The sequence below is a fragment of the Dendropsophus ebraccatus genome, chromosome 7 (genome assembly GCF_027789765.1).
Source record: "Dendropsophus ebraccatus isolate aDenEbr1 chromosome 7, aDenEbr1.pat, whole genome shotgun sequence".
Classification (NCBI taxonomy): Eukaryota; Metazoa; Chordata; class Amphibia; order Anura; family Hylidae; genus Dendropsophus; species Dendropsophus ebraccatus.
The window spans coordinates 116,139,215-116,164,324 of record NC_091460.1 but is presented as its reverse complement, the minus strand read 5'-3'; the positions used below and the strand labels follow the sequence as shown (position 1 = coordinate 116,164,324).

At 45.2% G+C, this 25,110-nt stretch overlaps 1 protein-coding gene across 2 annotated transcripts in view; it reads right to left on the bottom strand.

The window, feature by feature from the left end:
- The window catches only part of PPM1K (protein phosphatase, Mg2+/Mn2+ dependent 1K), a 42,828-nt gene extending 18,278 nt beyond the window's left edge, over nt 1-24,550 (bottom strand). The window contains exon 1 of one of the 2 annotated variants that reach the window (XM_069978263.1): nt 24,459-24,550. The gene's annotated coding sequence lies outside the window, so the exon portion shown is untranslated. Of the gene's footprint in view, nt 1-5,054; nt 5,143-24,458 lie in introns of those variants that run through there. The other variant, XM_069978262.1, reaches the window with a different exon arrangement.
- Between the last annotated feature and the right edge of the window lie 560 nt (nt 24,551-25,110).

Genomic DNA, 25,110 nt, shown 5'->3' with positions numbered 1-25,110 from the left:
CTGCTCACTAACATGAATGAACTTGATTATAATCAATTTTATTACAATAAATTTTTTTTGCTGTGCACTAGATGTGTATTTGATCTCGTGTGTAGGGTGATAACACCCCTTAATTTTGTGAACACCTGTGTAAGTGTGTATATATTTGCGTTATGGATCACGTGTTTATGCTTGAAAAAGACAGCGAATTAGAATTAGCCCTAAAAAGGACTGTTAGGTCCTTAACTTTTTTTTCACAGAAGATGCCTAGTCACTACAGGGTTAAGAAATGAATCTTTATAGTGCTAAAACCTTGGATTCTGTCACCCTCTCTGCACTGACAATTTCACAATGTTCTAAGCCCTACTCGGTCAGCTCTCCCTCCCTACACTGACTACCTACCGCTGTGAATATTGCCGCCTAACTATAATCAGATGCTGTCCCTGCTCGTGTCACTCTCCCTACTGAACGGCACAAGAATCAGGAAAGACTGTGAGAAAATTCCCCTCACCGTCAAGTTTTTATCGCATGTACGTAACGTACATAATGGCGCTAATTGCACAGCCAATCACAGTAACGCCAGTGATAAACATTACCTGATGCGCCCTTCCTTCCTCACACCTTCATCGGCTCTTTAAAGTTGGTGGGAAGAAACTTGGGTTTGCGTATGCAGTTGCGTGCATCCCGAGATAAACGTTCGCATGTTCGAATATGTTCTAGAATTATCGTTATAACTATTCCGATCATTAAACAAATTGTTCGTGGGTTTATACAAACCTGCCAAAATTTACAAACATGTTCACTCATCACTAGTAATCATCCAGAAGCTGAAAAACTATGCAGCTTAAAGTGAGGTTTATGCTTCTATTGTATCAGGTGTAAACAGTCTTTGGTGGAATATTCAGTTAGATAGATATATAAATATATATATTCCCTATGCTGATACAGTGTAGCAAATCATCAGGACTAGTGAGCGAATTTACAGTCCAAGCTGCGAATGCGAATCACTGTGTTAGCGCGGCCATCTGCTTATCACTCTGCTGCTTTTGAAGTCCATGCGGCTCTGTGCTGCTCCACTCCAGAAGTTTCTCAGGACTGGATCCAGTTTTTCCAGGGCGCAGCAGCACGGACTTCAAAGGCAGCCGGCTGATAAGCAGATTCCTGAGCTAACAAAGCGACTAGCTTCCTTTGTTCTGTAAATTTGCTCATCTCTAATGTCTAATGGTGGGTTTACACATTCCTGGCTTTGTTTAAGCCAAAGCCAGGAATGGATTTGAATAAAGGATAGATCTCAGGCATTCCTTTATGTTCTCTGTTTATAGTCTGTTCCTGACTCTGGCTTCAAAGATCTGTCAGATAAATCTGTCTGTGTAAATGCACCATTACAGGTGTTACAGGTTTAGGATTGTCAGGATTGGTTTAGATTGAAGCAAATCTTCAGCTATGAGAAGCAAATAGATTTAAAGGGAGATTCCCACTAGCTGTTATGTTCTCATAGATTTGGGGATGCCAAGAATTTAAGGGGTTGTCCAGGCTTAGGGTACTATTACATGGCCAATAATAACTGTAAACGAGCACCAATCTCCTCGTTTACTGGGCCTATTATGCTGCGTTTACACGCGTTTAAAGATTATCGTGCAAATTTGCGCGATAACGATAGAATTCAAACGATAATCGTACGTGTAAATGCAGCAAATGATCAAACGACAAACGAGAAATCCGATAGCCCGCCGCGAGCATACCTTACCTGCTCGGCGTAGCAGGTGTTCGAAATTTCCGGCTCCCCTCTTCAGTGCATTGATTGGCTGAAGAGGGGAGCCGGGAACTTCAAACAGCTCCTCTTCAGCCAATCAGTGCTGAAGAGGAGCACTGATTGGCTGAAAACGATCGCAAAACGATTTTTCCGTACGATATATCGTACCGTCTAAACGCTGATCGTTATTTAAAAAAAACGTTACTCTGACATCATTAATCGTGCGATCAGGCCATTTATCGTCCCGTGTAAACGTAGCATTACACGGCCCGACAATCGTTTAACAAGGGCTGCATGGACATCGTTACCGATGTCCTTGCAGTCCTTGCTTTAAACTGCATACATTACCTATCCATGGTCCAGGGCTCCTCCTGCGCTCTGCTTCTCCCCGGGTCCTGTGCACTGCAGCTTCAGAGCGGCCTGTCTTAGCTGACAGGCCGCTCAGCCAATCACTGGCCACGGCAGTCCCGGCCAGTGATTGGCTGAGCAGCCTGTCAGCTAAGAGAGAAACAGAGCGCAGGAGGAGCCATGGACCATGGATAGGTAATGTATGCACTTTGCAAATCATTAGCTGCCGGCCGCGCACCGCTATTACACATAGCGATGCGCGGTCGGTGCCCAACAATTATAGGTCCAAACCTATATCAACGATCAAGCCAGTGATCGTTGTCATCGGTTGATCGCTGTGTTTATTACACAGAGCGATAATCTGCCGGATAGGGCTGATTCGTCCGATTATCGTTCCGTGTAATAGTACTCTTAGAAATACATAGCCACTTTACTCCAGAAACTGTTCCTCTACTGTTCTCAGTTTGGGTGTGGGGTTTTGCAGCTAAGTTCCATTAAAGTGAATGGAGCTGAATTGTAATACCACACACAACCTGAGGACAGGGGCGGCACATTTTTGCAAGAAAGTAGCTGTGTTTTTTCTAATCCTGGAAACCCCCTTTAAGCTAATTTTCTTACCTTCATCCTCAGCACTGTATTAATAAAATATTGCTCTTTATTAATATGTAAATGAGGCAGCTAGGTGTACTGGGGGAAGAACTACCACCCTCAGTGCAGTGATCTACCCACCTGCCCACTCCTCTTTGTTAATATTTAGGCAACACTTTGTATTGATCGTCCGGAGTGACGTCATTGCATCAGGTCATGTAGCCCCACCCCCACCATGCCAGACTTCCCAATTTACATATTAATACAATGCAGGATTTAACTAAAATGGCTAAAGCGATGTTGCTGGTAATTCCATCATGGGGGTTTGTTGGTTCTATATAAGTTCTTTTATTTACAAATTCCTATTGACTTTTCCATCTCCAACCTGACTCCTGGGCACTATTATGTGTACACATCTCCTAAACATCCCCTTTGTAATGTCATAAACACCTGACTGTGTACAATGAAAATAGCCCTATACTATTCCGTCATTTAAAGGGGTATTCACTTCCAAAAGATATGCCATATACTGTATGTCTGATACATGTGAGGGGTTATATAGTGCAGAGACTTGACCTGCTCCCTTCTAAAGATCTTATAATTCCTATTACTGTCAAGATAATAACACCATTTTATCTATCTAGTACATGGCACTTAACATAGGAACCTAATACTATATGGGGGCTGCTCAGAGGAGCCTAATACTATATGGGGGCTACACAGAGCTGGCCCAATATTATATCGGGGTTGCATATATGGGGCCTTATATTATATGGACCCTGCACAATGGTTGTTCTAATACTATATGAGAACACTAATGGAGCCCAGCACTAGAGAGCATTACACAAAAACAGAAAAGCCCAAAGGGTCACAAGTACCCTAAATGTACTTAAAGTGCTAGTGACACGTTAAAAATACACTATGGGGGAGATTTATCAAACATGGTGTAAAGTGAAACTGGCCCAGTAGCCCCTAGCAACCAATCAGATTCCACCTTTCATTCCTTACAGACTCTTAGGAAAATGAAAAGTGGAATCTGATTGGTTGCTAGGGGCAACTGAGCCAGTTTTACTTTACACCATGTTTGATAAATCTCCCCCTATAAGTACTGGTTGCAAGGTGCTTTTTCAAAAAGAGATTGGATACACTGCGCCTCAACTAGTTTCACCCCATCAGGAGCCATTTGCCCTCCTCCTGATGGAGCAGAACTAGTTGAGTTTGGGGTGAGTCAAGTGCATGTTGGCCCTTTGGGCCTTTCTTGTTTTGTGTAATTGTATATTGCCTAGTCTATATGCACTTGTGGCGGCACATTTGGTTGTGCAATACTATAGTGGGGCTTTGTAGCACCAGTTGATTGAAAAAAAAAATTCTTTCACTGGAGTACTCTTTAAATGGTACTTGGCTGCAATGAAAAGACCAACCTTCCCCAGCTCTTGTTCCTTCATCTTCGATTGGAAGGCACGTCCTGTAGGTCCTGCGCAGAGAAGCTTCAGTGATGTTGACCACGCATGCTCTGTTATCGCACTAGGCCGCGCCTGTGCAGGATTTAAATCTGCCTTCAGGTATATAAGGAAGGGGCATAAATCTCAGAAAGGAAGATGATTTCAAGCGACGAGGCATTGCGTACAGCTATAATGTAGATGTATAGAGGTATAGGGGAAAATTAAAAATTTCCTCGGTTTCCTGATGTTGAATTTATGAAAAGGTCCATGGCTCTTGATAAATCTAGTGTAGCGGAGGCTGTTGCGCAGATTGGAGTCGGTGTAGATATTTAGACTGTTTTTGGCCTATTTCAGGTAAATAAATTTGGGACGTGCCCCCTCTCTGCCCGTATGATGCACAAGGTGCAAACTTGAAAAAAAAAAAGTGCACCATTATTGTTCTTAAGACAAGTTTGCTAATTGCTGTGTCAGACAGGAAAGAAAACAACATTTCCTGCAGGACATACAGCAGCTGATAAGTATGGGAAGACTTGAGATTTTTAAATAGAAGTATATTACAAATCAACTGAAACCAGTTGATTAGAAAGAAAAGATTTTCGCTAGACAACCCCTTTAACAAGATTAACTATATTAGTTGAGATGGAAAAAACCCTTTAATGTGTCCTACCAGTATAATTAAATACCTTGAGGTAGAAGTATCCCTTTATAGGACTTCTCCAAATATTTAGGCATTTTCCTTACGGATACTGTGTTCCCATAAGTAGCCAGTGTACTCTCAAGTGTCAGTGCAGAATCAGTATGTTACTCCCGTCTTCCACCCTCCTTCTTCCCACTGTGTGCACAATCTGACAACGTAGGCTAATCCAAATCGGTATCGCAATGTTTAGTAGACAATTGATCTATATCCGGCATATAAAGCGTTAACACTCCCAGATTAACCCTACCTTACTCCTCTGTGTGCAGCATGCTTGACGTCATGGATTAAACAGGACACAACGCTGCTAGTAATGTGACAGCAAGTTCAGGTTGCTCATGAGTAAGGCAGCAGCAGACTCTTAAGGCACATGATAAAGCAGCGCTTGACAGGAACACACCCACCTCTTCTGTATATAGAGAAGTAAGCAGATAGGCGTTGTGCTCATATGCCAATGCCACTGGCCAGTTCCCTGCCAATAAAAACAAGCCTGCTACCAGCTCCGACATGTGTTGTATTGATACAGGGCTCGACTTCAATAGGCAGCCTGTGTAGAGGGGACAATTCATCTGACCAAATATGTGATGATGGGGCTGTATGTGTTTTTCAAAATTGTAACTTGGATTGAGAGCATTGCTTTGGTTTAAGAGCTCCCAGTATTGGGTGGGAGGGCGAGTGGGGTAGCTGTCTGGTCTGCACAGAGTGGTCTACAGCCCTGTACTCTGACCCAGGAAGTCTTCACCACCTTCCAAATCATAGCAGATCCACTTCAGGCTGGGGGTTACATCAGGAGACAGGACTGTGGAGGTAATCTCTCCATAGCTGTAACCCCTCTCTCCCTGGTCACAGAGTGCTGCTATACTGGGCTTACGTCTGCCTTGCTCATTCCTTTATACTCCCTGCAGTCTCTGTCCATCCTCTCCATTCCTGCTATAATGTGCCTGCACTCATACTCAGCTATACACTGCTGCTATAATGTGCCTGCACTTACACTCAGCCATTCACACTGCTGTATATAAAGTTTCTGTCCCTGTCCTCCTGCACAGCTCTGTGATTCTCACTTCTTGATTGGTCCAGGCTGAACACGCCCCTTTCCCATTGCTGTCATGTGACCACACAGACCTCTGACAGCAGCCCTGCTTCTCTATTCTAGCCTGTTGTACTACACTACTGCATTATGGGGATCTGCAGTTCCATCCTGTATCCACAAACTGCTGCTGTATTTTCAGGTTTATGCTCTTACTATACATTATACTCCACATGCTGATTGCTATACTGTACAGTAACTTATAATATCACATATTCAGCTGTTTCTCATTGATTGTTTTTTTATTTGTTCTACATGTTATTCAGAATAAAAAAAAATCATTATTTTTGGGGTGTTGAACCAATTGTCTGCATATCAGTGATTTCTTATGGGAAAATTTGCTTTGGTTTGAGAGTGGATTTGGATTACAAGCACAGTCCCGGAACGAATTATGCTCGTAATCCAATTCATCTGAATATAACTATTTTTAGGATCCACTTTGAAAAACCTGATGGAATAATATGCAAGTGTGGGACTATTATACAGTAAGAAACCAGACACTTTCTAAAGCAACATAGAAAGTTTACTAATGCAAATCTAACTCCTAGGTCAAAGAGAGACGTGTAAGGGGCGAAGAGGGACAGAGGGACTTGGCTCAAAAGTAGGGACACTTGGGAGATTGTATATATATATATATATATATATATATATATATATATATATATATATACATATATATATATATTTTTTTTTTTTTTTTTTTTTTTAAAGGGGGTGTTTGCCCCTTTGGCACCCAACAGGGACAGACCTATCAATTGAGCCCAGCAAGGCAAAAAAGAGTGCAGAGAGATACCTCCTTGACTTGTCACCCCATTCCCAGCTTGTTTTTAAACTTTGAAACACTAAGCATAGCTCACTGTAATGAAGGGACCTCTCCTTGTTTCTGACAGGTCCCCTTGGCTTAGGGTCCTATTACACTGAGCGATTTTTAACGATTAACCTGAAATCGTTCACCATATTACACAGAACAATAATCGTTAGTTATGATCGTTACTACGATCGTTATTGCCATCGTTACTATGAGCGTTTATTCCTTCTGATCCACGAAAAACAATGAACAATGTGCAATTACACTGAACGATTAGTGAAAAAACGCGGAACTTGAGCGAACGAATGTGGAATTACAGCGAACGATTAGCGAACAATTAACGTTAATTTTAGGTTCAGATCTATATCAACGTTCAACGACATACCAACGATGTTTCGATCGTTGCCTGCAATTACACAGAACGATTATCGTTTAAAGTTGAACGATTTAACGATTTTTCGCACGATAATCGTCCCGTGTAATAGGGCCCTTAGTCAGCTGAATTCTGGCTATTCTTAAGAATTGCTAATGACTGCTCTGTAAGAAATCACTCAAGAAAATGCCTCATTCACCATTACATTTCAAGCTAGTTGGGAAAGAGAGCTGGGCTGCACCTTTACAGCACAAGATTGCCATAAAACATCAATTTCTGTTAAAACACAGGAGACACATTTTAACGTTGTTTCGAGGTGGTACAGGACCTCATGTTTGTTCCACACACTTTATCCAAATTCACCGGATGTGTGTTGGAGGTACGGCTCAGCTTGTGGTACAGTGATGCATATTTGGTGGGCTTGCCCACCTGTGTAGTCGTTTTGGTCCCAGGAAGAGATGAGCGAACCGGGTTCGGGTTCGAGTCGATCCGAACACGAACGTTTGGCATTTGATTAGCTGGGGCTGCTGAACTTGAATAAAGCGGTAAGGTTGTCTGGAAAACATGGATACAGCCAATGACTATATCCATGATTTCCACATAGCCTTAGGGCTTTATCCAAGTTCAGCAGCCACCGCTAATCAAATGCCGAAAGTTCGGGTTCGGATCGACTCGAGCATGCTCCAGGTTCGCTCATCTCTAGTCCCAGGTGTTTGACATTCTTCATAAGGCCACAGGTTCACTCTTCGAAAACACCCCATCAAATGTACTTTTATCTACCCTAAGGGGTAAACTAAAAGAGCTTAATGCTGCGTTTACACCGATCGATAATTCGCCCGATCTCACGATTAACGATTTCAAAATAACAATTTGTTTTTTATTACGATCAGCGTTTAGACGGAACGATATATCATACGGAAAAATCGTTTTGCGATCGCTTAAGCCTATCTCACACATAGGTTAAATTGGTGAAAGACTGTTTACACAAAGCGATCTGCAAATTTTTTGCAAAAGACCAACGACGATTTGAGAACACGTTCAAAGATCAAAATGAACGATTTCTCGCTCGTCGCTTAAACATTCACTATGTTTACACGGAGCGATTATCGCTCAATTGCGATCGTTATCCTGCAAATTCGAACGATAATCGTTCCGTGTAAACGTAGCATAAGAAAGGTCTAGTGTGCATCCCTTATATCAGCAGCGTAAGCTGTTATCCCACAGAAGTGGAAATCCACTAGCACTCTCACAATGACAGAGTGGCTTAATGGAGAAGTCTGGTGAAATTTTTATTAAAGTATTGTATTGCCCTCTAAAGTTATACAAATCACCGATATACACTTATTACGGGAAATGCTTATAAAGAGCTTTTTTCCCTGCACTGACTACTGCATCAAGGCTTCACTTCCTGGATAACATGGTGATGTCACTTCCTGGATAACATGGTGATGTCACTTCCTGGATAACATGGTGATGTCACGACCCGACTCCCAGAGCTGTGCGGGCTGTGGCTGCTGGAGAGGATGATGCCAGGGGGACACTGAGGGACACAGGGCACTGGAGGGACACTGAGCATCCCTCTGCCATCATCCTCTCCAGCAGCCACAGCCCGCACAGCTCTGGGAATCGGGTCGTGACATCACCATTTTATCCAGGAAGTGAAGCCTTGATGCAGTAGTAAGTGGAGGGAAAAAAAACACTTTATGTGTATTCCCATAATAAGTGTATATTGGGGATTTGTATAACTTTTGGGGGGCAATACAATACTTTAATAAAATTTTTCGCCAGACTTCTTCTTTAAGGAGGTTCTTCATATCTCCGTTATGGAGGAATGTATAGCTGAAGCTAAATCCACTCAGGTACAGTATCACAAACATTGGTATAACTGGACAGTGATCCTATCCTGATCGCGTTACCTTCATCCAGTGGCGTAGCTACAATGAAGGCAGGGAAGGCGACTGCTATGGGGCCCCTGCAGAAAGGGGGCCCGAGGAAGCCTGCCCTGCCTTCATGGTAGGTACCCTGCTCCCCCAGGGGTCCAGAGAGGAAGAGGGACCCCCACTGCACTGTTCAGCCCCCTCACTGTAATGCCGGGTGAGCGGGCTGAACAGAGGAGCAGGACCTGCCAGACGGCACAGGAGAGGGATTAAGGACCTTTGGGTCACATGACCCAAAGGTCCTCAATACTTCTATGTGAAGATCAGCCCAGACTACAGGAGGAGGAGGGGGGAAGCCTGGGAGTTGTAAGTGCTGTGTATGTGTGTCAGTGAGTGTATATATGTATCTGTGTATGTGTGTCAGTGTGTGTATATATGTATCTGTATGTGTGTCAGTGTGTGTATATATGTATCTGTGTCAGTGTGTGTATATATATATCTGTGTATATATTTATATGTCAGTGTGTGTATATATGTATCTGTGTATATATTTATATGTCAGTGAGTGTATATATGTATCTGTGTATGTGTGTCAGTGTGTGTATATATGTATCTGTGTATATATTTATATGTCAGTGAGTGTATATATGTATCTGTGTATGTGTGTCAGTGAGTGTATATATGTATCTGTGTATATATTTATATGTCAGTGAGTGTATATATGTATCTGTGTATGTGTGTCAGTGAGTGTATATATGTATCTGTGTATATATTTATATGTCAGTGAGTGTATATATGTATCTGTGTATGTGTGTCAGTGTGTGTATATATGTGTCTGTGTATATATTTATATGTCAGTGAGTGTATATATGTATCTGTGTATGTGTGTCAGTGTGTGTATATATGTGTCTGTGTATATATTTACAGGGCTCCAGACTAAAAAATTTACCTAGGAGCCATTGGCTCCTAACCTGAAAAATTTAGGCGCCAAATAGAATATTTGGTCGCCAACATTTTAAACCATGTAAAATTAATGTTATGTTAAATGGGACTTACTGTGTGCAGAGGCCACGGCAGCATCCTCCTCCTTTAGATCCTTTCTTTTCTTAGTTTGTATATGGTTGTCAAGTTGCAAGTTTCCATGTTGAACGTTTTCAGTCTGACTCAGTACTTCAGCTTCACTTGGCTAGCCTTCTAATGAGGCTTACTCTTCTGAACTTGAACTTAAAGGGAACCTGTCGACCCCCGTGCCGGGGTGACAGGCTCCCAACCCCCCGTTAGAACCCCCTATACTCACCTCATCGCGCCGGGTGCCGCTTCTGAAGATGGTCGGGTCACGGAGATCTCAGCAGCTGCAGCCCGGCGTGCGCTAAGAGATGAGTCCAACGCTCATAGAGAATGACGGGAGAGTCCAGCGCTCTGTCATTCTCTATGAGCGTTGGACTCATCTCTCAGTGTGCGCGCCGGGCTGCAGCGGCTGAGATCTCCGGGACCCGACCATCTTCAGAAGCGGGACCCGGCGCGGTGAGGTGAGTATAGGGGGTTCTAACGGGGGGTTGGGAGCCTGTCACCCCGTCACCGGGGGTGACAGGTTCCCTTTAAAAGCTTGCAACAGTCTATACATACTGAGCTAGACTTATGACTGCAGCCATAGTGACCCCCCATCTCTCGCCTAGTGACTAATGCAAGTGACCCCCTACAATACAGACACCTGAGGGGCCCTGATAATAATAATTGTGCATATATCTATCTCCCAGTGTCTGCAGCCAGTTTGCCCTACACTTATAGATGGCCCCCTCCCCTTATAGATGCCCCCTCTCTACCCCCATTATAGATGCCCCCTCCCCCCCCCCCTTATAGATACCCCCTCCCCTTATAGATGCCCCCTCTTCTCCCCCCCTTATAGATGACCCCCCCCCTTATAGATGACCCCCCTCCCCTTATAGATGGCCCCCTCTCCCCCCCCATTATAGATGCCCCCTCTTCTCCCCCCCTTATAGATGACCCCCTCCCCTTATAGATGGCCCCCTCTCCCCCCCATTATAGATGCCCCCTCTTCTCCCCCCTTATAGATACCCCCTCCCCTTATAGATGCCCCCTCTCCCCCCCCCATTATAGATGCCCCCTCTTCTCCCCCCCTTATAGATACCCCCTCCCCTTATAGATGCCCCCTCTCCCCCCCCCCATTATAGATGCCCCCTCTTCTCCCCCCTTATAGATACCCCCTCCCCTTATAGATGGCCCCCTCTCCCCCCCTTGAATATGGCCCCTCTTCTCCCCCCATTATAGATGCCCCCCCCTTCTCTTCCCCCCATTATAAAGCCCCCCCCCCCTTTCCTCTATGCTAAGCAATATTTAAAAAAAACAAACACACAAACTCACCTGACAACCCGCTCCCCCGGCGATCCTCTTCTTCTTTAGGTGCTGTCCCCGGCTGATGCGCGGCTGCCGGGGGTGTCCCATCCTATCCCCGGCAGCGCGGCGCGTCAGTGTACGCCGGGGATGTGACTTCTGACACAGGAAGCGTCTCTGACGTGCGCTTCCTGTGCCGGAAGTCAGGGCCCCAGGCAGCTCACTGATGCGCCGCGCTGCCGGGGATAGGACGGGACACCCCCGGCAGCCGCGCATCAGCCGCGCATCTTAAAGAGACAGCGCGCCGCCGCCGGGGCCAGTCGCAAATGGCGCCCAGATTAATAGATCTGGGCGCCATTTGCAAAATGTCAGTCGCATTGGCGACCATTTTGGTCGCCATCTGGAGCCCTGTATTTATATGTCAATATGTGTATGTATCTGTGGCTATATATGTGTGTGTGTATGTCAGCAGTGTCCGTAGCACTGGTGTATATGTGTGTGTGTTTGTGTATGTCAGTAGTGTCTCAAGTGATTGACAGGTTTGCTCCCAAAGATGTTCTGCAGCAGCTTCTATTAATGTTGGGCTCTAATAAAAAAACCCACCACTAATATCTTCTGCATTTTCTTTTATTTCTGGTTGAGTATTTCTTATTACACTGAGATGATTTCCCTGTGTACAGTCTATTCATGGTGTATACATCAGCACTAGTGTAATCACATTACAGAGTATATATGTGTGTATGTCAGTGGCGTATCTGTATATATGTTAATGGTGCCTCTGTGTGTGTATATGTGTGTCATTGTCTGTGTTTGGCGGGGCAGGGGGGGGGGGCGTACAGGATTCATGGGGCCCCATACAGTTTTTTGCTATGGGGCCCCATGAATCCTAGCTACGCCCCTGCCTTCATCCTACAAATTCTACCTCAAATCATTGAGTAACACCTCTCTTCCTTCTTTAGACCACGCCAGCAGCTTCGCTACCATGTCAGTTTGATTGTTTCAATTAGCTACATGTGAAACTTACAGCTTTACTACCAGAGTTTCCCTTATGCTACATTTACACGGTGTGATAATTCGCCCAATCGATCGTTTAACGATTTTGAAGCAATGATTTGGTTTTTATAACGATCAGCGTTTAGATGAATAAATCGTTAGAAAAATTATTATTGCGATCGTTTTTAAGATCGCTTGAGCCCATCTCACACATAGGGTGAATCTTTGAAGACTGTTTACACGAAGCGATCTGCGAATTTTTAGCGAACGACCAACGACGATTTGAGAACATGATGAAAGATCACAATGAACGATTTCTCGCTCGTCACTTGATCGTTCGCTGTGTTTACACGAGCCGATTATCGCTCAAATGCGATCATTATTGCGAAAATTCGAACGATAATCGTTCCATGTAAACGCACCATTACAATAGTTTGTTTCTTGTTAAATGTTTATTTTCTCCAATAACAATCTATGCTTTTGGTATTCAGATCTCTGTTGTAGAAGGAGATGTTCTATCTTCCCCTTATTACGTTGTGTGAACTGACATGTTCTGTGCGGCTGCTATTCAATAAATAGCGGCCGCAGAAAACTGACATGTCAGTTTTTTGTGTGGCCAGATGAAATACCGGGCGGGGCGTATACTGTGTGTATACGCTCTGGCCGGGATTCCATTTATTTAAATACAACGTATGTTTACCATGTTTACGGACGTGATTTATGCTAAACATACGTTGTGTGAACATGGCCTTAAACTGATTCTGAGCTCTGGCATCAAAATGAATCACAATGCCAGAACTTCCATGATTCTGGTCCATAGCACATCATCCGTGCACAGACCGTAATCACGAAACATCTGAATGCCCCCTAAGTGATGTGTATACTGAGTATATCTAGAATGCACACTTTCTAAAATGGCATTCTATATACATTTATACATAATAATAATAGTTATAGAAAATATTTGTTTTACCATTGAATAATAGTTAATAATGACTACCTCTTTACTGCCTCTTTGCGTATTTATGTGTTTTGCAAATGTGGAGAATTCAATGGGCCCTTGTTCTGTGGGGAAAAAAACATCATTTAGCTTGCCGGGCGTGTGCCGGGACCTATCCAATCAGGAATGACACGGAAGATTTTACTGAAAACAGTTAGAGTTGCTAAGTGAGGAATAGAGCACTGGCTGTCAGGAGCAATCATGTTACCAGACTGGAAATAAGCAAGAGGACTGTTTTAAAGTCATTTTTTAATTGGCTGACTTGTAAGGGGAGCATTAACCCTTTCATGAGCTGTATTTGCACTCAAGTTTCTGCCGATTGTGAAACCACCCTGATGCAGTGTATTCAGTCTAAGTGCATAGGTCAGTATGACCTGTACATAAGGCCCTGGCTGGATTGTATCAATTTACTTTGGATTGTTTTATTGATCTTCCAATGAGTGTTTGTCTTTCTGTCCTTGTGGTATCCATGTTGCTCTACTATTGCCCTGTTTGGGCAGACTGCGGCCCTGCTTGGCGGCACCACGCACTGTAGGCATTAGCACTCCCAATGAGACAATTACTCAATGAGAAATCACAGTAAGGATTGGTAGGACAGGCTGAAAGGCAACAGTCACTTTGACACAACCCAGCTTGTTGATAGCTCTGACGCAGATTAAAAAGGTATTCCCATTGTAGCTTGTTATCCCCTAACCACCCTAACAAGCTGTGATGAGAATGTCCCTTTAAAGGGAACCTGTTACCCCCCGTGCCGGGGTGACAGGCTCCCGACCCCCCGTTAGAGCCCCCTATACTCACCTAATCCCGCCGGGTCCCGCTTCTGAAGGTGGTCGGGTGATGAAGATCTCAGATCTCAGACGCTCATAGAGAATGACGGAGCGCTGGACTCTCCTGTCATTCTCTATGGGTGTTGGACTCATCTCTCAGCGTGCGCGCCGGGCTGCAGCGGCTGAGATCTTCATCACCCGACCACATCCAGAAGCGGGACCCGGCGGCATTAGGTGAGTATAGGGGGCTCTAACGGGGGGTCAGGAGCCTGTCACCCCGGCACGGGGGGTGACAGGTTCCCTTTAAGTATAAGGACTACCAGGGGCGGGCTGGGCCGGGGGGCAGGGGGGCACATGCCCCCCGGGCCGCTCTTCCCCCAGTTGTCAGGGCCGCATGGCTGCTGACAGCTGGCTGGAGTCCTCAGTGCCTCCCCTGCTTACAGCCCCGCCCTCTTCAGTCATATTTACCTGTGGCTGTGGTGGATCCGGACTGTGATGGAAGCGGCCGCCGAAGCCCCGCCCCCATGCCGGTAAGCCCCGCCCCCTGTATGGCCACTATGCTTTCTATAAGCCTAAGAGGCTTATGGTGAAAAGCAAACTGCTGTAGGCAGTATCTTCCTCCGGCCACCAGAGGCCGCTCTCTCCTCCCAGCTGGTTCTTCTGCAACTGGGCTAGAAGAGCCTGAAGACAGAGAAGATGGTGTCTGCAGCAAGCAAGGTACCTACACAGGGGGAGATCTACACAGCAGGACATAAGGCAGGGGGAGGGAACCAAGGCCCTCCAGCTGCTGCAAAACTACAACTCCCATCATACCTGGAGAGCCATAGGCTGTCCATGGATGATGGGAGTTGTAGTTTTGCAACAGCTGAAGAGCCAAGGTTCCCCCTCCCTGACATAGAGGATACATATACACAGGAGACCTACACAGGAGGATACATATATACAGGAGACCTACACAGGAGGATACATATATACAGGAGGAGACATACAGAGGAGTATATAGAGCATACATATATACAGGAGGAAGCATATATACAGGGGTACATAGAGGATACATATATACAGGAGGAGGCATATATACAGGGGTACATAGAGGATACATATATACAAGAGGAGACATACTGAGGAGTATATAGAGGATACATATATACAGGAGGAGACATATATACAGGGGTACATAGAGGATACATATATACAGGAGGATACATCTATACAGGGGTACATATAGGATACATATATACAGGAGGAGACATATACAGGGGTACATAGAGAAAAAGAAATGGTGTGGAGACAGCATCCATCCAGTGAAAAAATATTTTTACTTTATTTTAAGCCATTGCATATAAAAAGATTACCGACGTTTCAGCTCTAACACTTAAGAAAGGCTCAGGAGTGTTAGAGCCGAAACGTCGGTAATCTTTTTATATGCAATGGCTTAAAATAAAGTAAAAATATTTTTTCACTGGATGGATGCTGTCTCCACACCATTTCTTTTTCGCTATTGAGTATCAGGTGTGGGCCCACCTGACGGAGACTGTGCATCCCTGGGAGGTTCCGCTGTTCCAACCTTGGACTTTATACAGGAGGAGACATATATACAGGAGGAGACATACAGAGGATACATATATACAGGAGGAGACATATATACAGGGGTACATATAGGATATGTATATACAGGAGGAGACATACAGAGGGGTACATAGAGGATACATATATACAGGAGGAGACATACAGAGGGGTAAATAGAGGATACATATATACAGGAGGAGACATATATACAGGAGGAGACATACAGAGGATACATATATACAGGAGGAGACATATATACAGGGGTACATAGAGGATACATATATACAGGAGGAGACATACAGAGGATACATATATACAGGAGGAGACATATATACAGGGGTACATAGAGGATACATATATACAGGAGGAGACTTATATACAGGAGGAGACATACAGAGGATACATATATACAGGAGGAGACATATATACAGGGGTACATAGAGGATACATACATACAGGAGGAGACATATATACAGGAGGAGACATACAGAGGATACATATATACAGGAGGAGACATATATACAGGGGTACATAGAGGATACATATATACAGGAGGAGACATACAGAGGATACATATATACAGGAGGAGACATATATACAGGGGTACATAGAGGATACATATATACAGGAGGAGACTTATATACAGGAGGAGACATACAGAGGATACATATATACAGGAGGAGACATATATACAGGGGTACATAGAGGATACATACATACAGGAGGAGACATATATACAGGAGGAGACATACAGAGGATACATATATACAGGAGGAGACATATATACAGGGGTACATAGAGGATACATACATACAGGAGGAGACATATATACAGGAGGAGACATACAGAGGATACATATATACAGGAGGAGACATATATACAGGAGGAGACATACAGAGGATACATATATACAGGGGTGCATAGAGGATACATACATACAGAGGAGTTAGGGCTGGGCGATTAATCAAATTAATTTGCCCAGAAGGTTAGAATCAATTTTGATTAAAACCGTAAATTCAATTTTCACAAAAAATCATTGCAGGTGGAGCAGCGTAGAGTGACGGGTTGGCGGCCGGGCAAGAGGTGCAGGTCAAGCAGGCGGCGCGGAGGTGAGGTGCATGGCGGGCGGCGGTGCGTGGAGTGTCGGGCCGGAGGTGAGGTGCAGGGCGGTCGGCAGTCCGCCTAACAGAGCCGCGACTGACCTACCCCAGCTATACATATCACGTCCTGCTCCCCTCCCGGCCACACGTGCAGGTCCCCGGTCTCTGGAGGAGGCCGCAGGGACTGTAGTGGTGATAACGTTGCTTCGGGTCCTGGAGCTGAACAGCGGGATCTGCATCCTTCGATCCCGCTGTACAGCTCCAGTAATGGCAGTGACGCTATCACCTCTACAGTCCCTGTGGCCTGCTTCAGAGACCGGGGACCTGCACGTGTGGCCGGGAGGGGAACCTGTGTGCCGGGGTGAGAGGAGGAGGGATATGTGCACTCCTGCCCCAATCACCCCCAGATGCCCAATCCCTCTAGAGTCACCCCCAGTCTGCCTCAGTGCCCCTCTGTCACCCCCAGCTGCCCCAGTCCCCCTAGAGTCACCCCCAGTCTGCCTCAGTGCCCCTCTGTCACCCCCAGCTGCCCCAGTCCCCCTAGAGTCACCCCCAGTCCCCCTCAGTCATCCACAGTCTGCCCAGTCCCCCTCAGTCACCCCAGTCTGCCCCAGTCCCTCTCAGTCATCCACAGTCTGCCCAGTCCCCCCTCAGTCGCCCAAGTCTGCCCCAGTCCCCCTTCAGTCACCCCCAGTCTGCCCTAGTCCTCATTCAGTCAACTCCAACTGCCCCAGTCCCGCTTAAGTCAACCCCAGTTTGCCCCAGTCCCCCTCAGTCACCCCCAGCTGCCCCACTCACCCCCCAGTTTGCCCCGTACACCCCCAGCTCTCCCAGTCATCCCCAGCTGCCCCAGTTTCCCCCAGTATGCCCCTGTCACCTCTCATCTATACCTTTATTCCTACTACACCCCTCATCTTTACCTGTACTACTACAGCCCACATCTGTACCTGTACTACTAATCCCCCTCATCTGTACTACTAATACACCCCTCATTTATACCTGTACTACCTCACCCCTCATCTTTACCTGTACTACTACAGCCCACATCTATACCTGTACTACTAATCCCCCTCATCAGTATTACTAATACCCCCCATATCTATACCTGTACTACCTCACCCATTATCCACTATACCTCCACTACTACACTCTACCGAGATGGAGGCACCATGTGTCCCGCTACCCCCCCCCCCCCCCTCGCTTATCCGGAAATGCCCCTGCCTGCATGTGTCCCTGCTACATAGAGGATACATATATACAGGAGTACATAGTGGATACATGTATACAGCAGTAAATAGAGGATACATGTATACAGCAGTACATAGAGGATACATATATACAGGGGGAGGCATATATACAGCAGTACATAGAGGATACATATATACAGGGGGAGGCATATATACAGTAGTACATAGAGGATACATATATATATATATACAAGAGTACATAGAGTATACATATATATACAGGAGTACATAGAGGAGGCATATATACAGGAGGACATAGAGGATACATATATACAGCAGTACATAGAGGAGACGTATATACAGAAGTATATAGATGATACATATATACAAGTGGAGACCTACACAGGAGTACATAGAGGAGACATATATACAGAAGTACATCGAGTGATATAAACTATTGTAAAAATACAGTAACCCCAGCTTTCCCAGCATCTTGCGTAGTAGTCAGTATAATGGAGGTCAGGCAGCTTTCCCAGCATCTTGTATTTGTAGTCAGTATTATGGAGGTCACCCAGCTTTCCCACCATCTTATCCTCAGTATAATGGAGGTCACCCAGCTTTCCCACCATCTTATACTCAGTATGATGGAGGTCACCCAGCTTTCCCACCATCTTATACTCAGAATGATGGAGGTCACCCAGCTTTCCCACCATCTTATCCTCAGTATAATGGAGGTCACCCAGCTTTCCCACCATCTTATACTCAGTATGATGGAGGTCACCCAGCCTTCCAGCATCTTGTACACAGTTTTATAGGGGTTACCAGCTTTTCCACCATCTTATACTTAGTATGATGGAGGTCACCCAGCTTTCCAGCATCTTGTACACAGTATTATGGGGGTCACCAGCTTTCCCACCATCTTATACTCAGTATGATGGAGGTCACCCAGCTTTCCAGCATCTTGTACACAGTATTATGGGGGTCACCAGCTTTTCCACCATCTTATACTCAGTAGGATGGAGGTCACCCAGCTTTCCCAGCATCTTATACTAAATATGATGGAGGTCACACAGCTTTCCCAGTATCTTGTAGTCAGTATGATGGAGGTTACCCAGCTTTCCCACCATCTTATACTCAGTATGACGGGGGTCACCCAGCTTTCCCACCATCCTATACTCAGTATGATGGAGGTCACCCAGCTTTCCCACCATCTTATACTCAGTATGATGGAGGTCACCCAGCTTTCCCACCATCTTATACTCAGAATGATGGAGGTCACCCAGCTTTCCCACCATCTTATCCTCAGTATAATGGAGGTCACCCAGCTTTCCCACCATCTTATACTCAGTATGATGGAGGTCACCCAGCCTTCCAGCATCTTGTACACAGTTTTATAGGGGTTACCAGCTTTTCCACCATCTTATACTTAGTATGATGGAGGTCACCCAGCTTTCCAGCATCTTGTACACAGTATTATGGGGGTCACCAGCTTTCCCACCATCTTATACTCAGTATGATGGAGGTCACCCAGCTTTCCCAGCATCTTATACTAAATATGATGGAGGTCACACAGCTTTCCCAGTATCTTGTAGTCAGTATGATGGAGGTTACCCAGCTTTCCCACCATCTTATACTCAGTATGACGGGGGTCACCCAGCTTTCCCACCATCCTATACTCAGTATAATGGAGGTCACCCAGCTTTCACAGCATCTTATACTTAGTATCATGGAGGTCACCCAGCTTTCCCAGCATCTTATAATCAGTATGATGGAGGTCACCCAGCTTTCCAGCATCTTATACTCAGTATGATAGAGGTCACCCAGCTTTCCCACCATCCTATACTCAGTATAATGGAGGTCACCCAGCTTTCACAGTATCTTATACTTAGTATCATGGAGGTCACCCAGCTTTCCCACCATCTTATACTCAGTATGATAGAGGTCACCCAGCTTTCCCACCATCCTATACTCAGTATAATGGAGGTCACCCAGCTTTCACAGCATCTTATACTCAGTATCATGGAGGTCACCCAGCTTTCCCAGCATCTTATACTCAGTATGATGGAGGTCACCCAGCTTTCCAGCATCTTGTACTCAGTATGATAGAGGTCACCCAGCTTTCCTAGCATCTGTCTATGGGACCGTTCTGTGTCATCACTGAGCCGCCCCATAGACTTATACAGGAAAGTGAGTTCTGACCCTTTCACAGGGCACAGTAGGATATTTGGTCACAAATGACTGAAAGGACCGAAGATGTTATAGGTAAGAGGCCAGAGTGGTCCTTTAAGGATGGGCTGCCAGCCTGCTACTCATGGGCCAGTGCTGTGTACTTGCCCCCCGGGCTAAAATTTGCCAGCCAGCCCCTGAGGACTACTAAGAACTGGTTGTACCACTGAGACTTCTTTTTTATTTTCACGAGGGCACAGGTACATAGGAGGCTGCACCAAGGGGGCCTAACACTATATGGGGTCTGCACAGTAGAGATAACTACTATATGGGGGTTGCACAGAGAGGCTTAAAGGGACTCAATCAGCACAATTGTGCTGATATGGTTCCCAGCAGCACAGTATAGTAGATCTATACCGTGCTGCTGGGAACCATATCAGCACAATCATTCACAATCATCAATCAGGTGGTGCACAAAGGGAGCCTAATACTATATGGGGGCTGCACAGATGTGCTTAATACTATATGGTTGCTGAACAGAGGGACCTAATATTATATGAGGACTGCACAGAGATTCAGACAGAGACACAGGAGAAAGTTTATGGCAATAGTTCTTTTTAACTACATATTTAGAAGTAACTATTTTATTCTATGACAATAATGTGTCTATGGCTTGTGGATGGCTCTTGGTGCATCAGTATTGATTCATTTAATGTTACCTATTCATAAAACAGTACAAAATATAGATTTTTCTTTTTAAAAAGCCATCCTCTTTGTGACATCCTTTGACTTTCTTTCATCTTGTAATTAAATTTTCTGTTCTGCTAAAAGCAAACCAGAACCTGTTTGTAGTTTCCTATCATCCCCATTAGTGTCTTTCAGAGATTCAGATGATAACTGTTATAAGTAATACATGTAATGGAGTAGATATTCACATGTACACAAGAGGGGCATACTGCAAATGCTAACAACTGAGTATGGAGCCTGTGAGCTACTGTATAGAAATCAGCTTTTCATCTCCTCTGTCCTGCTCTAAGCCTTCCATTTACACATTATTTTTCTTTTTACAGTGAACCAGGAAACATGGGGGCTATGTTGGGGCTGCTGGGCAACTGGGCCCCCTCCCATGGCGCAGTTGTTGTTGTGGTGGGGGTTGCTGCGTGGGGCTGCGCCATTGTTAAGTTAGGGACCCAAACTTTATCAGGAACCTTGACGTGGTGAATGGGCTTAGGCATTTTGATCAAAATCTAACTAACTCTTGATGTTAGTAGTAAATGGTGCTGAGAAGCAGATGGTCAGACATAAGCATTGAGGATGTGCAGCCATGTGTATTTTTTCTTTACATTGAGTATATTAAAATAAATGTTGTCTGCACATTAAGGCCGGGTTCACTCTATGTATGTCACAGAACGGCCAATGTCAGTGAAGTTCATCCCGGCTGGTACTGCAGTACCGCCCGGATGAACTTAATTTCTTTTAAATTGGAATGTGGGCACATACAGGTGCACCTGCATTACAATTCACCATAGCCAACAATGTAAAGTGCAGCTGGAGCCACACTTTACATTGTCTGCTCTGTTAGTCAGTTTTTTGTGCGGCCCCAAGGAATTCTGGCTGGAGTGTACTATGTGTATACACTCCGGCCAGGGTTCCATAGAAGTCAATGCAATGTATTTATTCAATTAATAACGGGCAGTGTTGCAATGTGCAATAATGGCCGTTATTCATTGAATAAATATGTTGTGTAAACGTAGCCTAAGCCATATAAATGGGAGCTATGCGGCTGACAATGATAAAACTAAAAGACCCAGCAAATAATTCACTGATCATTCATGTTATCCTGCATGAGCATCAAACTCTTGAAATGGGCTCCGATCTTCAGGGTCAGCACTTGTTAGGGTCCTAAGCAACAAATTGCTTCACTAATTTCGGTTCATGCAGCCTTAGGCAAAGGCTGCATGGAAAATTCTCCTGACATATACGTCAGAAGTACCGCTACACTTCACAAGCCACATGTATAGAATGACAAAGGAGTGTGATTTTGGCATAATGTGGGCTCTAATTTGTTGGTAATACATGGTAACTACAATGGATACCACTCAATGGAATCCGCTTTACATAAGTGCTCAGTGAAAAAAAAACATATACAGTGGTGCCTTGGATTACGAGTATAATTCGTACCGGGGCCGTGCTTGTAATCCAAATCCACTCTCAAACCAAAGCAAATTTTCCCATAAGAAATCATAGAAATGCAGACAATTGGTTTCACACCCCCAAAATAATTATTTATTATTCTGAATAACATATGAATATGCAGAATATGTGATGTTATAAGTTACTGTACAGTAATGGAGAGGATGAAAAACACAAGACTGCAGGGAGCAGGAAGGAATGAGCAGGACAGATGTGGGCACATAGATGCAGCACTCTCTATCCGGGGAGAGAGGGGTTACAGCTATGGAGAGATTACCTCCACAGTCCTGTCCCCTGATGTAAGCCCCAGCCTGAAGTGGCTCTGCTATGATTTGAAAGGTGAGGGAGACTTCCTGGGTTAGAGTACAGAGCTGTAGACCCCGCTATGCAGACCATGCCCCTCCCCCACTCCCCCTCCCACCCAGTGCAGGGAGCTCTGAAACCAAAGCAATGCTCTAAAACCAAGTCACAATTTTGAAAAACTGTGAGCTTCTAAACTAAAACGATCTTAAACCAAGTTACTCTAAGGGAACCAATTCCACCGGACGATTATCGTTTGCATAATCGTTAACGATTAACAATCTCACGACCGCTATTGCGAAAGACCTGAAAACATTCACTCATTTCAATGGAACGATAATCGTTACTTATGATCGTAATTGCGATAGTTTTTCTTCGCTATTTATTCGCTATTGCGTTCGTATCTATTGCGAACGACCGAACGATGTCTTATTCAATGCGAACGATTTGCGAACGTTTTGCGAACGAGCAACGATAAAAATAGGTCCAGGTCTTATAAAGCGATCAACGATTTCTCGTTTGGTCGTTAATCATTAACTGCATTTCAACCGAACGATTATCGTTTAGATTCGAACGATTTAACGATAATCTGAACGATAATCGTCCGGTGGAATAGGGCCCTTAAACCAAGGTACCACTGTACTTCTATTACATAGAGCAAAGGGGAGGGGTTGAGGAATTGTACAGTGCAGAGCCCAGGTCTCTTTATAATTAGGTAATGAACTGGGGACATTTGAGATCAAGGCAATAAACAGATGGGTAAAACTTCTTTTTCTTGCTTAAGCGCTGCAGAATCTGTTGGCGCTATGCAAATAAATTATTATTATTACATGTTTAGTATGACCATTAACATGTTCATAACACATCATCTGTCTAGTGCAGTCAGCAGTTTAGAGGCGAAATCACTGTTGCCAGACTTCCTTTAAGGGTACAAACCCACTTGCCGGATCCGCAGCGAGTCCCCTTGCTACGTATTTGCAGCGAGACTCGCTGCGGATCCCGGCCCTATACTTTCAATGCCAGACAAACTCGCAGCAGGGATATACATTCCCTGCTGCGAGTTTGTCCGCAGCCCGCCCCGTTAACCCCCCGCAGGCTAAACACTATACATTACCGGGCCCACGCTCCTGCTCGATTCGGCGGTTCCCGGCACGTCCCACCTGGCCAATCAGTGCCCTGCCGCAGCGCACTGATTGGCCGAGCGGGACGTGCAGACACCGGAAGCCCCGAAGCAAGCAGGAGCGGGGACCCGGTAATGTATAGTGTCCAGCCTGCCGGGGGGCGGGCTGCGGACAAACTCGCAGCAGGGAATGTATATCCCTGCTGCGAGTTTGTCTGGCATTGAAAGTATAGGGCCGGGATCCGCAGCGAGTCTCGCTGCAAATACGTAGCAAGGGGACTCGCTGCGGATCCGGCAAGTGGGTTTGTACCCTAAATATATGGCTCATAGAAGAAGACATAAGTATATGAGGATTTCCAATTCTGATGTACTTGAAATGCACTTGACACCAATAACTTGCTGTATTTTTTAACGTGCAGTTACTTAGGTGTTATCTGACCCCCAGCATTTTTCTTCTCTTTGAGTACGTGAACTCTCTCTGAGTTCTTAACAGTTCACTCACCCTGGGGCTTAGTGAACTTGTGAGGAAATAGTTGTTGGTAATGTATAAAGTAACCTGAATAGGTCTGACAAGGAACCAGACATAACGCCCTTGTATTTTTCCATACGATCTGGACAAGACGGTCATGATATTTTGACATTGGGATGAAAATTTTACTAAATAGTTTTGCATTTGGGATCAATGAGGGTAAGATGAGGTAGGAGAGAGGACCAATAGCTGCATAACTTATTAGAAAGAAGTTCCACCTTAGTACGGCATACCTGTTGTGAAAGAGGTTGTCTGAGCAGGGGACTATTTTGATATACGCCTGGGGAAGGGGTGATTGAAGATAACCCTGGCTCCCGTACTGCCGCCAGTATCTTCCCTAATGTGTGGGCGCTTCTGGAGTTGTGGCTTTGAAGGCCAATCAGTGACTGGGACACTGCTGCCAAGACAACCACATGAGACACATGCTGGTGCCAGGCAATATTCCCCCCCCCCCTCACTTCTGGAGCATAGGGTATACTGTACAGCAGTGTTTCTCAACCTTTTCAAGCCAAGTACCCCCAAGTGATGAAATGCTCCAGCCGAGTACCCCCAAGGATAATATCGATTATAAACATTGCCTTTATAAGGCCAAGATCACACTGCTGCCATAGGCTCTGTATCTCTTTCAGCAGTTGATTCCCAGATAAGATTCTCCCATAACAATGTGACTGATCTGTAGGACCCAGTAGTAATGCTTAAAGAGAATGTACCACCAGGTACATCCTCTTTAACCTGACACAGGGATAGAACGGCGATGTCACAGGGAAGCCAGGGTCTGTTTTTCGAACAGCGGCCTGGTTCCCCTGTACGGTGCCATTCTTTCCACGGTTACCGGCTGGTGCTCAAGCACTGGAGGTAGGCCGGCCCGCCCCCATGGGAGGGAAT